Source organism: Amblyomma maculatum, chromosome 11, assembly GCF_055883805.1.
Source record: "Amblyomma maculatum isolate TAMU_Amacu chromosome 11, ASM5588380v1, whole genome shotgun sequence".
Classification (NCBI taxonomy): domain Eukaryota; kingdom Metazoa; phylum Arthropoda; class Arachnida; order Ixodida; family Ixodidae; genus Amblyomma; species Amblyomma maculatum.
The window spans coordinates 2,277,136-2,291,067 of NC_139354.1; the positions used below are offsets into that span (position 1 = coordinate 2,277,136).

General features: G+C 48.0%; 1 long non-coding RNA gene across 2 annotated transcripts in view; it reads right to left on the reverse strand.

The window, feature by feature from the left end:
• Positions 1–13,932, reverse strand: part of LOC146172647 (uncharacterized) — a 138,923-nt gene that overhangs the window by 14,912 nt on the left and 110,079 nt on the right. Inside the window, exons 2-3 of one of the 2 annotated variants that reach the window (XR_014702374.1) lie at positions 12,102–12,231; positions 11,960–12,018 (exon numbers count right to left, since the gene is read on the reverse strand). This is a non-coding gene — a long non-coding RNA (uncharacterized LOC146172647). Of the gene's footprint in view, positions 1–11,679; positions 12,019–12,101; positions 12,232–13,932 lie in introns of those variants that run through there. The other variant, XR_014702373.1, reaches the window with a different exon arrangement.

Sequence of the window (13,932 nt, forward strand, 5' to 3'; positions counted from 1 at the left end):
GTCCGCACCGGGAAAACTACTTCCAGCGGTCTCCGGAGGTAAGGCCGCTGCTGTCGGAAAAATTGAAGATCCTCCGCCACCTATACACCGATACGCTGATTTCTCACAGGGGCAGGGTAGCGACAGCATCCGACGCGCTACTTCTGATTTGTGCGTGACACTTGACGGAACTGACACGATGGCTTTACTTGACACCGGTGCAGACTATTCAGTGATGAGCCATGCCATCGCCCAGGAATTGAGCAAAGTTGTGACGCCATGGTTGGGCCCTAGCTTTCGCACGGCTGGAGGTCACCTCATTAGCCCGGCCGGAAGGTGTACAGCCCGAATTGGCATCCGCGGTTTCGTCTACGTCGGGGAATTCGTTGTCTTGCGCGAATGTTCGAGAGATTTGATTCTGGGGCTCGACTTTCTGCAGGCAAACGGTGCTGTGATCGACCTACACGAGGCACGAGTCACATTCTCGACTAAACGGGCAGTGGCACGCTTCGACACCCGCGATCCCTATAGCCATGCCCTGCGTATTGTGGAAAATGATGTCACGGTGCCACCACGGTGCAGTGTCGTACTGCGCGTGCAGAATGACCTATTTCATGACTTTGAGGGCATGGCGGAGGGTCATATCCCGCTGCTGCTTGAGAGGGGTCTCATTGTTGCCCGAGGTCTCGTCCACCTACGGGATGACTGCACTACCGTTCTGCTCACCAACTTTTCGAACGAATTTCAGCACCTCGCCAAAGGCACGGTGATTTCCTTCCTCCAAGACGTCGCGGAGTGTCCACATTTGTGCACCGTGGAAGAAGCCCTTCAAGACGACACTGGACCTCGTCACGTTCTGCCACCTGTCGAAATAAAAACCGAGTTATCGCCGGCTCAGAAGGATCTGCTTTCGGCTGTCTTGGCAGATTTTGCAGACTGCGTCGCAACGTCTTCCAAAGTAGGCCGAACTCCGGTCGCCAAGCACCGTATAATAACAGACGAGACCACGCGCCCCGTATGCCAACGCCCATACCGCGTTTCTCCAACGGAACGAGCAGCGATTCTGAGACAGGTCACCGAAATGCTTTCCGACGATGTCATTCAGCCGTCTACAAGCCCGTGAGCTTCGCCGGTTGTTCTCGTCAGAAAGAAGGACAACACTCTGCGATTCTGTGTCGATTACAGAAAACTTAATCTCGTCACTAAAAAGGACGTTTACCCACTTCCCCGCATAGACGACGCACTCGATAGACTGCGAGATGCCCGATACTTCTCGTCGCTAGACCTAAAAAGTGGGTACTGGCAAATAGAAGTGGATGAGAGAGACCGGGAGAAGACGGCTTTCGTGACACCCGATGGCTTGTATGAGTTTAAGGTGCTACCGTTCGGCCTATGTTCGGCACCGGCCATGTTCCAACGCATGATGGACACCGTTCTGTCCGGTTTGAAGTGGAAGTCGTGTTTGGTTTACCTGGACGATGTCGTCATATTTTCGACCACCTTCGACCAACACTACGCCTTGTGTTAAAAGCTTTCCGAGACGCCAACCTGACAATCAAACCGGATAAATGTCACTTCGGCTTTGAGGAACTTCGCTTCCTTGGTCACGTGGTCAGCGCAAAAGGTGTTCGCTCGGACCCTGAAAAGACAGCTGCCGTTTCTGGTTTTCCGCACCCTACTGACAAGAAGGCTGTTCGACGGTTGTTAGGTTTGTGCTCCTATTGCAGACGCTTTGTACGAGACTTCGCACATCGCAGAACCGCTAACCACACTGACTCGATATGACACGCCGTTCCTGTGGGGAAGTGAACAAGAGGCCGCTTTCCTTGAGCTTCGCAGCCGCCTACAGAATCCCCCGATACTAGGCCATTTTGAAGAAAACGCCGCAACTGACGTTCACACTGATGCCAGCAACGTTGAGGTTGGTGCAGTACTAATTCAGTGGAAAGACGGTGCAGAACGGGTCATCGCTTACGCGAGCCGAACACGTACCCGCTCCGAAACCAACTATTCAACAATTGAGAAAGGATGTCTGGCGGTAATATGGGCTCTCACCAAGTTCCGAATATACTCTATGGCCGACCTTTCCGCGTTATAAGCGACCACCATTCATTATGCTGGCTCGCGAGCCTCAGAGACCCCTCAGGACGATTGGCTAGATGGAGCCTTAGATTACAAGAGTATGACGTAACAATCGCATACAAATCAGGGCGGAAGCATCAGGATGCTGTCTGTCTGTCGCGCTCGCCCATCGCCATATGTCCAGTAGAAACGGCCGATGATTTTCCCTTTCTGGGGGCTATTAGTACAACCCAAATGGCGCAGCTGCAGAGAATGGACCCAGAGTTAGCGTCACTCGTCGACTATCTGCAGGGCGTCGACGCCTGTATTCCCCGTGTTTTTCATCGTGGGCTTCAAACGTTCACTCTGCGCGGTAACGTGCTCTACAAGCGAAATTTTGCTAGCAGTGAAGAGATGTTTCTCCTTGTTGTGCCCTCCGAGTTGCGCCGAGATATATTGAGTGCCTGTCATGATGAACCCACCGCCGGCCACCTGGAGGTGAGCCGTACACTTGCACGAATTCGTCAAAAGTATTATTGGCCCAGGTTACTCCCATCGGTGAGGGCCTACGTACGCTCATGTCGTGACTGCCAACGTCGGAAGTCTCCGCCATTGAAACCCGCTGGATTTCTTCAGCCTATTTCTCCGCCGAAGACTCCTTTCCATCAAGTGGGCATGGATCTTCTCGGTCCTTTTCCGAAGTCCTCGTCTGGCAACCGTTGGGTAGTCGTCGCGACAGACTACCTAACACGGTACGCAGAGACCGCGTCCCTTGTTAAAGGTACTGCAGTCGAAGTTGCCCAATTTTTCGTTCATAACATTTTCCTACGTCATGGCGCCCCCGCCGTGGTAATCACTGACCGTGGAACAGCTTTTACGGCTCGCCTAATCCGTTCGGTCATGACACTGACTCACACTAGCCATCGACGTGCGACGGCGTATCACCCTCAGACCAACGGGCTGGTGGAGCGCCTCAATCACACCCTCACCGACATGATTTCTATGTATGTGGACACAGAACATCGCACCTGGGATGCGATTTTGCCCTATATAACTTTCGCGTACAATACCGTCACTCAAGAGACGACGCGACTGACTCCGTTCCAACTTGTCTTCGGTCGCCAAGTGAGCACGCCGTTGGATGCCATAATGCCAGTTGGCCCTTGCGGCTTTGACGCCGAACTTGACGCCGACATCTTTGTTCAGCGTGCTGAGGAAGCGCGGCAACTAGCACGCCTCAGAATCCACCAACAGGAGAATGACGCTGCTCGATATAACCTCAGCGGAAGAATCGTCACTTAGGAGCCGGGCGACTTCGTCTGGGTGTGGACACCTGTTCGTCATCGCGGCCTATCTGAAAAGTTACTACGCCGATACTTCGGCCCCTACGAGGTTGTTCGCCGTATCAGTGACGTCACCTACGCCGTTGTTCCCGTAGCTTCAGCTCCATCCCGAAGGCCACAGCGTCCTGAAGTCGTGCACGTGCATGACTGAACTTTTCGTCAACGCCGCTGGGTCCTTGTGACACTTTTGTGTACCCTTTCGCTAACTTCTTCCTAGTAGCACCGCGTCGCCTCGAGTCGATGCTACAGAGGAGGGGGGCAGTGATACAAACTATAGTCGACGAAGGAGCGGAGACAATCAGTGGCTAGTTGGCTAGACGATGAAGTGGTTGCTGGTTGGCGTAGACGACAAAATTGGTTGCCTGGAACCGCGTTCAGACCGCTGCTCGGACCGCTCTCGGACTTCGGCAGTCTTCTAGGCTCAGGGCGTTGCCTGGACGTTTGGCGCAATACCCGTTCCAATATACAGTCTATCCAGAATAGACAGATGACAAAAGTTCTGATTGAAACGCTATTTCCTGTACCGATCTATCGGCAGCGTTACCTCCCCTTTCTAGACAGTAGTGTATTAAAGTGGGTGCTACGGATGTATATACAATCAGCCGCAAAGCTACTTTCTTTTTTAAATTTCTCACGTTAACTTTACCCGTCAAAACGTTGCTTAGTGCAAAAAAGACTTTTGTGCCATGGTCAGTAGAATGTCGCCTGTGCCAGCAGCCAGAAACTATAGACCATTGCTTTGTGTATTGCCGTGATGCAGTTTTTTTTTTTTTTTACATTCTTCAACGAACTCAAAAAGAACATTGATATTACGTCCTATACTATAAGATTTTTGCGTATACAATGGAAGCTTCTGAGGCGCCATGTGATCTTTTCGTGCTCATGAGACTGTTTAGCATTTTGAAGAGCTTCATGACAGATCGCCATGCAGATCTACCACGTTTATCGAAGTCTCTTTTCAGCTAGAGAACAGTTTGCTATTGTGCGGAAAGGGGGGGATCCAAGGGATGGTGGTACGATTCCTGGTGGAGACAGTATTTATTTCTTTATCTTTAACTCTCTTCCTCATAGACAAGGAGAATTATGATTAGTATAGTTAGTTTCAGTTTCGGGTGACGACATCATTAGATTTACAGCTATAGTGCGACCGGACGGATGCCGACAGTATGAGCCATTAAAGGCTTTTGCCTTAAAACTAAGATGGCCCTTAAGGGGAACATATAAAGCCCTGCTTTAACCAAGCCGTATTTCAACGTGCCTGCGTGGCATATAGGTGCAGTGTGCCTGACTCGGCATCCACCCATGGAAAGTTGATTACTATCCCACCTCAAAAGATAAACTCGAGTTGGCAGTTCCCCCTAACTTTACGATATCATGTGGTCTTGTTAAGGCGCACAAGTAATCGAAGAATCAGTGCCTAGCCATGCCAGCTGCAAGTTACCACGCGCCGTGCCAGTGATTGCTCACAGCGCTGGCACCGACACACACGCCGCATTTTCTGCGCAAAATTATCTTTAACGCTACGGCATTAAAGTCGGCTCTAAATTATAGGTAGAATTTTATGGTACGGCAGGTTTCCTTTTCCTGCCACGCGCGCCGACCAACAAACGAAGGTTGCGAAAATGAGAAGAAAAGAGATGAGGTAACCCAAGAAAATATATAACACAACTACGCTCGTTAGCAGAGCGAAACACTATTTCCTCGTGCCTAAAGAACTGGTTAAAGGCGTCAACGATTTTCCTTGTCATTGCATCTCCGTTACCACAGCTATAACCAGAGTGCTCCGAATCGGGTGCACAGCCTCGGTCAAAATTATATGAGCCAGGTAGTGTGCTGCAGACTCCCTCAATGGGTCGTTTCGCATTCCAAACTATATTGTAATCGCTCAGAAGTGGGAGAGCATCGTGCCTTCAATCTTCCCGACCCTCGGAGTGCCACTTATGCGACGGTGCCGTGCTCATAAGTTTAGAAGCAAACCCTTTGGGCCGGACTCCGCCGCGGTGGTGCAGTGGTTAGGGCGATCATCTACTGTCCCCAAGGATGCGGGATCGAATCTCGGCCTGGGCGGCCGCTTTTCGGTGCAGGCGAAAAGCAAGGTGCCGGTGTGCTGTGCGACGTCAGTGCACGTTAAAGAACATCAGGTGGTCGAAATTTCCGGAGTCATCCAATGTACGGCGTCTCTCATAACCTGAGTCGCTTTGGGACGTTAAACCCCACAAACCAAAAACCATCGGACCACATACTTTTGACGGGGAGCTAGTACCTTTGGAGAATTTTTTCAGCGTGGCTACCAAGTGTCTTTTCATGTTCTTTCTTTATTGAGTTCATGCACAGAACTCAGCCCGGTTATCCGATGTTTTCTTGACCAGGGCTCAGGAGAATCTATTAGATTATATCGAGCCCTTCAGCTGCCTATTTTATTTTTCGAAGTCCGAGGGTAAAACTGAAAAAGGGACGATATTTTCTGAGATCAAGCTCATTCCATAACAAGAAGTGCATTAAAAGTTAAATAATTAATTCGGGCTTTGTCATGCCACTTCTTTCGCAGCAAAAGCGCTCATTTGAAGGAAGACAACAGTTACCGAAACCAAGTAATCCATATTAAAAAGCGTTGTTTAAAAGCAAATTCTGTCTTTTGAAAATTCAGCAGTGTAATTATTTCATTTCGCAAAGACTGTTAATTAGAAGAAATAATCAGAGGCCACCAGCGCCGAGTTCCACGTGTCGCTATATGTTATACAGCGCATTCCAATTCTGCTGCTACGGAAGAAAGCAGCTGTGAAAAACACTGCCAAGGTTAATTTAGGTGCACGCAGTACAAATGCATTCAAAAACAGAAGGTTGGACAATGTTGAGTTTTTAAAGCACCCTATCTGACATGGGAGCCAGGCCACGAATTCCACTAGAGGCATGCGCTTTTCTCCTCCTTTAAATTCAATTATCGTTGCAGTAAAGAAACGAATAAACTACTAAATTTCAATTTCTCGAAGTGACAAATAAAAAACAAAACACATTACCCTATTCGTTCGCTGTTATCTGTGATGTGAATAATAATAATAATAATAATAATAATAATAATAATAATAATAATAATAATAATAATAATAATAATAATAATAATAATAATAATAATAATAATAATAATAATAATAATAATAATAATGGTTCACTGGAAGAGAAAGGCGCAGTATCTGTCGCACTTGCTCTGTGGACACCTGAACCGCGCCGTAAGGAAAGGGAGGAAGGTGGGAATGAAAGTGGAAAGATAGAAAGGGGAGCGAGTGGAGGGCTACGAAGTAATTTCGACCACCTGGGGATCTTAAACGTGCGCTGACATCCTGGTACTCCCCTGATGGACCCCTACCAAATTCCGCTCGAACAGGAAAAAGAACTGGAGGCAATCCTGAGGAAAGCCTGCAAATGCGCTGTTGGACTACTGGTCAACACCTCGACCGAAAAATTCAATAAACTGGGCATAAACAACACAGTGCAAGAGCACATCGAGGCCCACCTTCTCGCGCAGAAAATAAGACTCATGCAGACTCAAACGGGAAGGAACACGCTAAATATACTGGGCATGAGAGATGCTTGCAGAGAAATAAACAGCACGGGCAGCATACCGAAAGAAATAAGAGAGATCATTAAGGTCAACCCGATTCCGAAAAACATGCATCTGAAAATACACAAGGCCAGAAGAGAGGCAAGATCCGAGGCACAAGAAAGAAGCCTCGCAGGGAAAAAAACATATTGTACGTCGACGCGACCACATACAAAGAACAACGCGGAGCGGTAGCCAGTGTGGTTGATCACCAGCTTAAATTCAACTGCGCCTCGATCAAGAGCAGCAACATTCTCGAGGCTGAGGAAGCGGCAATCGCACTCGCTATCACCCACCAGGGTGAGGAGGCTACCACAAAAATAATTACGGACTCGCAAGAAGCATGCAGAAGGTATAGCAGCGGACGCATATCCACTGTGGCCATCCGCATACTCAAGGCAAGAAAAATCACCTTTTCGAGATGCTTCATAACGTGGACACCAGGCCATGAGACTGTCAAAGGTAACCAACGTGCCGACGCCAATGCCCGAGCTTACGCAAACCGGGGGGCGCACAACGACGGGGAACCGGACGCAGTCACTAGACGCTATGGAGCCATCCTTGAACATCAAAGGGATCTATCCACCTCCCCACGAAGACCTCGATAGAGAGCAGTCGGTTGCCTGGAGACAGCTACAGACTAACACATACCCCAATCTGAGTCTACTCAGTAAAATCCACCCCACTACAGTATGAAAATAAATGCCCACTATGCGGAGAACCCCCTACACTCTGCCATGTTACATGGGCCTGTCAAGAAACACAGGTAGCACCAATAAACACCACACCAACACCGGAGCAGTGGGAGGCTGCGCTGTCCTGCTCGACGCCTGACGACCAGCTCAAGCTGATTGACGGAGCGCGCAAGACGGCAAAGGCCACTGGGGCCCTGGACTGAGGGCCCCACCAACGCCGGGAGAATTCCCTTTGTGTAAATAAAGTTTTTCATTCATTCATTCATTCCCCTGATGGAGCTGGGACAGGTGGGTCACCGCCGCTTGCGGCCTGCCACATAATTTTTATCTGTTGTAGGCCGTCATTGCACCCGCCACCGTTTCGGTGGTAGACGACGGCTGCTGTTGCGGCGCGCGTCTTTCTCTCCCTCTTCCTTTTCTTTCTTCTCTATTTTCTCTTCTGTCTGCCCCGCCGGGGTGGTGCAGTGGTAAGACGCCCGACTACTGTGCCGGAGTACCCGGGTTCGAACCCGACCTCGGCGGCTGCGTTTCGATGGAGGCGAAACGAAGAGGCGTCGTGTGCTGTGCGATGTCAGCGCACGTTAAAGATCCCCAGGTGGTCGAAATTACTCCGTAGCCCTCCACTACGGCTCCTCTTTCTCTCTCTTTCCACTTTCACTCCCGCGTATTTGGGTTTGCTCGGTACGGTGGCTCCGCAAGGGACAAAACGACCGAAGAGACGAAGAAAACGGGCTGTTCCGACTAGCATCTACCGCCCCCAGGAGCCAAGCAGCCTAGCTATTAGCGGCGCATGCTTTTTCAGTGGGCGTCATGTTGGACGCAGCACTAGCTTGAGAGAGCCTATATTACAATTACTACTACTACTACTACTACTACTACTACTACTACTACTACTACTACTACTACTACTACTACTACTACAGCTACTACTACTACTACAACTACTACTAATACTATTACTACTACTACTACTACTAAATAATGACAATACAGAGTATTATTTTCTGCTAATTATTATTATTAATATTATTATTATCATTAGTAGTAGTAGTAGTATAGAGGAAGACTCGTTTCACGAAGTTGGCACTAAATTGTCTAGTTAACGGCCGAATGAACTGGCTAAATATTATCTTCACAGTTTTAATTAATAATAATAATAATGATTGGTTCACAGGAAGGGAAAGGTGCAGTATCTGTCACACTTGTGTCTGTGGACACCAAGGGATGAAGGTGTCCACAGACACGCGTGTGACAGATACTGCGCCTTTCCCTTCCTGTGATCCAATTAATATTATCATTAATAATTAAAACTGGGAAGATATCTAGCCAGTTAATTTGGCCATTACCTACAGACATTTCAGGGCCAACTTAGTGAAACGAGTCTTCCTCTATACTACTACTACTACTTCTACTACTACTACTACTACTACTACTACTACTACTACTACTACTACTACTAATAATAATAATAATAATAATAATAATAATAATAATAATAATAATAATAATAATAATAATAATAATAATAATAGTAGTAGTATAGTAGTAGCAGTAGTAGTAGTAGTAGCAGTAGTATAGGCTTTCTCAAGCTAGTGCCGCGTCCAACATGACGCCCATTGAAAAAGCATGCGCCGCTAATCGCTAGGCTGCTCGGCTCCTGGGGGCGGTAGATGCTAGTCGGAACAGCCCGCTTTCTTCGTCTCTTCTGTCGTTTTGTCCCTTGCGGAGCCACCGTACCGAGCAAACCCAAATACGCTTCACTCCCACCTTCCTCTCTTACCTTACGGCGCGGTTGCGGTGTCCACAGAAAACAAGTGAGACAGTTACCGCGCCTTTCCCTTCCTATAAATAATTCACTTTTTTTTCTTCTCTTCTGTCTGCACGAGGCAGCGGAGGTGGCTCAGCTACAGAGCCAGTAGCAGGCCCGTGCATTTTCTTTTCCTTCTTCCTACAGCCACAACAACATCGCACAGCACACGGACGCCACTTTGTTTCGCCTCCATCGAAACGCAGCCGCCGTGGTCTGGTTCGAACACGGGAACTCCGGCACAGTAGTCGGGCGTCTTACCACTGCACCATGCACCACGGCGGGGCACGTGATTGTGTAGAAATAATCATTTCTGTCATTGCTTCTCGTGCTTTTCCGGTATATTAAATGCCCTTTATGTGATTACGGTTTGAAGAATATTACGCGAACGGCTGGCTGCTTTAAATGTTTCCTATCAGTAGTATATTGTCACTTGGTGGTGCACATGCGTAGATGACAAACGAACAGACAGCTGTAGCACTGGAATCAACTTGGCTGACTTGCGCCCGCAAAAGAACTATAAGCGAATCGACGCGGGCGTAGCAGCAATCGTGTTCGGCGGTCGTCGACCTATTAGTTCCCGCAAAATTCAGCAGCCTGCAATTTAGACATGGCGAAGAATCATCTAGATAACCGACAAAGGAACCTGGAAACGTCTCGAATGATACAGAAACAGTTGTACTTCGCTGCGATCACTAGGAAAAATCTCGGTGCATCCCGCGCTACAAAGAAAGCGATAAAACAGCGTCTCGTGACAACGAGCAGGAATATGATCGTTCCGTACGCTACAATCACAGTGATAAGGCCGTGTGCTGGCAGCTGTCGAAAACAAACGAATAAAGCTTTCAATGATTCGTGGCAATATCTCATTCCCTTTTAGGACTTCGTCGCCTGCCTTATACCACATCCGGCGCAGCGATTATGGTCCGTAGAATGCACTGCAAAAATATTCATTAGCTACGTTTAAGAGCGCGACGTCATTTGTGTGGGTGTATATATATAGTGCATGTTACAATCGTAAAATATAAATTAGTTCGCCTCATGTTTCTGCTTTTGGCTTCTAAAGTGTACTTTGCCTCATGATCAGCAGCGCCGGAAAAAAAAAAAAAACACTAAAACAGGTTTAAAACAGCAGCCAACTCAAAACACCCGCCAGCATGAAATCAGCCTATTGGGGCCATATTTCTAGCGCTGTCTTCGGCTTTGAGAGACAGAAAACATATACCGTTCTCTATCTATAGATGCCATACTCTTGTGCAGAAACCGGATTCTACTCGATTTTAAAGAAGCTTGCTCGAGGTGCAAGAATCGCTTATAGTCTAGTTTTAGCCGATAATGAAGGACTATAATTATACCACTTCATTTATACAAATAGGGGACAAAGGCGGAAAGTTCATCCGGGACATTAGATGGGAAGTAATTTTGGAATAGGCTTTGTTTTCTTTCTTCATTTGCCAAAACACAAAATGATCTGCTTTTGGTGATTATTTCATAAGCTCTGGAAAAAAGGAAAACAGAAAAAATCTCTTGCATTATTACGTATTTCCTCGTATTATTCATCGTAGCTACATTATGTGAACAAGCAACATCCACCAGCGCTGTACATACTTCAAGATCTACAGAACGCTGTAATCTGCGAAACATTGAGCATCCTGGTCACATAGCAGATCTTAAGCAGGATGTGGCAATAATGGGGCGGGCTTGATAAAGTTATGTCACTATCTTGTCGGTACCCGTCTAAAATTTCGCCCGCCGCTTACAAAACGTATACTTCTGCCTTGTTGGTAGAATATTTAGGAGAATTCTTCAAGGTGGAGTAGGCTTGTAATAAGGAAGTAATTACTCATTGACATCCAAGTGATGGATGTCAATGCCCTGTCAATTATCCCAAGCATTGAATTAAAACAGTTAAAAGATGTTTCGAGTTCTCCGTTATTGACTAAAGTGTGTAAATTCGGACGAGTTGTCAAGGGTTCATGTAGGCGTAGCATCTTCAAATATACTGACGAAGAACAGACACGACGAAGTGCATCATGTTGTCTGTTAATATCGGATTTGGTCGTGTTATGTTATTTATTGCAAGCACTCCTCTGGAATAAGCGTAAGGTGTATCTGCTAATTGCTATACGTTCCATGCTGGATCTTCAGTTCTATGTGCAAGGAAAAACAAAGTCCTCTATAACGGGCACTTCTGGGTAGAGTTCTAATTTGACGCATGTTGTAAACAATCTGTTTGGAGTACAAGAGCGACATAGGATCAGGTTTTATTCGGAGCCGGGTGTTGTACAAGACAGAACTCATATGTCCAGAATATACGACCCGTAATTTCTAGCCTTCATGTACTTGGAATGATTTGTTTACATTTTTGACTGAGAAAAGCTGGCATGTTGAAAATGTAGCAAGATTCAAGCACGCAAACATAATAAACAGCATAAGAACCGCGGTCAGAAATAAAGCTAAAAAGTATGAGCATAACCTTCTCTTTGTGGCCTTCCTTCTTGACGAGACTGCTCCGATCCAGTCGCCCAAAGGCTGCTAGGCAAGACGAGAAGAGGAATAAAGTTACACACCCCGAACGAACGCCAAATAAAAAAAATAATAACACAAGGCTGTCGTACCTCCACCGCGCGTCCAGTCTCACAGCTCTGACGTCTGGCTGCCCATGTGACAGCTTTCGCTCGAAGCACACGGGGAGGGACACCGCGCCGGTCTCCCCTGGGAATCAGCATCGTCAGATTGTGCGCTCATCTGCGAGACAAGCAAAACAAAAATTGACAAGAGCCGCAGCTCCGTCGAAAGAGAGAAACAAATGCGGAAAATAAGAGGGAGTTGGGTGAACAGTAATAAAGAACTAGGCATAAGAAGAAGCGTTGCTTCTTCGCCAACTGCAGCGCATGGATGCGACGCCTTCTTCCTAACTGCGGCCTGTCTCCGTCTATTCAGAGAGGACTGTCCACATCACCTTTCTTCTAAATACTTTTTTTTTTTTTTTTTTTTTTTTTTTTTTTTTTTTTTTGCGAACGGCACCGTAAGGAGCGACCGCGGACTGTCGGTATTTTCTAACGCGCCCGTGGTCTTTCTGTGGTCGTGAGCGCCCTACCTTGGAAAAATCTCTCGCGCATCCCAAACTCTTTCCTTTCATGCCCCCACCACCGTTTCTGTGCCTTCGTTCTGCGCCCAGCCAAGGGAACGAAAAAAAAAGTAAGATAACGAACAGAGGCGGGAAGAAGCGCGCGGAAGGGGGTGTCTTCTCTCGACCTTGTTGTGACTCCTTTCTGTCCAGCTTCCCCGCTGCACTTCTCGTTCCGTGCGGCTCGTTCTTCTTCTTGGCAACCCCTGACGAGCCCGTCCTCCCCGAGCTGATTGTCGTGACGGGGGAATCAATAGCCGAGGGCCCGCCCAGGCACGGGTTAGGTGCGCGCGCCTTTTGCACGCCGCCGCCAAAGCCACGCTCGCTTTCCGCGAAAGTGGGATGTGGCTCCGGGCATCGATCTCCAATTGTGCAGAGGCGTGCCGCCGAGTGCAGCGGTCCCATCTCTCTCTGCCTTGAAGCTCTTCGTGCGGTGTATCTGTTTGTGTGAACGGGTTTGCGTTCGGGACATGTTCATTTTAACGCGATGGATCCAAGGCCCGGTCCACGCCGGTGATGACGAAGTGGGGAAAAAAAATCAGGAGCATGCATATCGCATGTGACGTGGCCGCGCCCTGATTCGTCGTCGGGTGATGTGACGTCATGAGAGCGTATGACATAGCCGTGGCGCCAAATTTGGCAGCTCCTTTTAGATTGGAGTCTGAGATGGGTATTGAACCCTTCGGGTCATTTGGACCTTGATTCATACAGGCTACTCCTTGGCCACTCCGGGTACGGTTTGGTGTGGTATTTCACATATGTGACAGCTTGCAACTGTGCATAAAAGTTAAGTGTATGTTTGAAAATGAGGATAGACCGAATGCCTTTAACGATGTCGTGGCCCCTGCCCTCCGTCCACCTGTTGTTTATTGTGCCCATTGGATTTATTGCTTGTATCAAGAGAGGGTACTACGAGAAGACATGCATAGCAGGCGGTGGCAGAAAGTTGGACAGACGGAGGTGATTAGGAATTTTGCAAGGATGAAATGGATGCAGCTGGCACAGGTCCGACTTAATGAGAAGGATGGTTTTTCCATGCTGTGGGTGTACCGTAAAATTCCGAACAAGCCCCCTCCTTCGCACGCGCCGAAATTGCAGGAAAAGTGGAGGGGGCGCTTTCCCGGAAAGGTACCGAAATTCAAAATCGCGACGGCACATATTTCTGGCCAGAAAAGAAAAAGAGCGCAGTGGAGGTGCATTTAAATTTCATTCATCTCTGATCAGGCTGATCGGGCTTGAAAGTGTGTGCCCAAATGTCTGCGAGCTACGCCACCACCGATGCAAATCGGTCGGCGCCCCCGCCAACGTTTTCTCTCAGC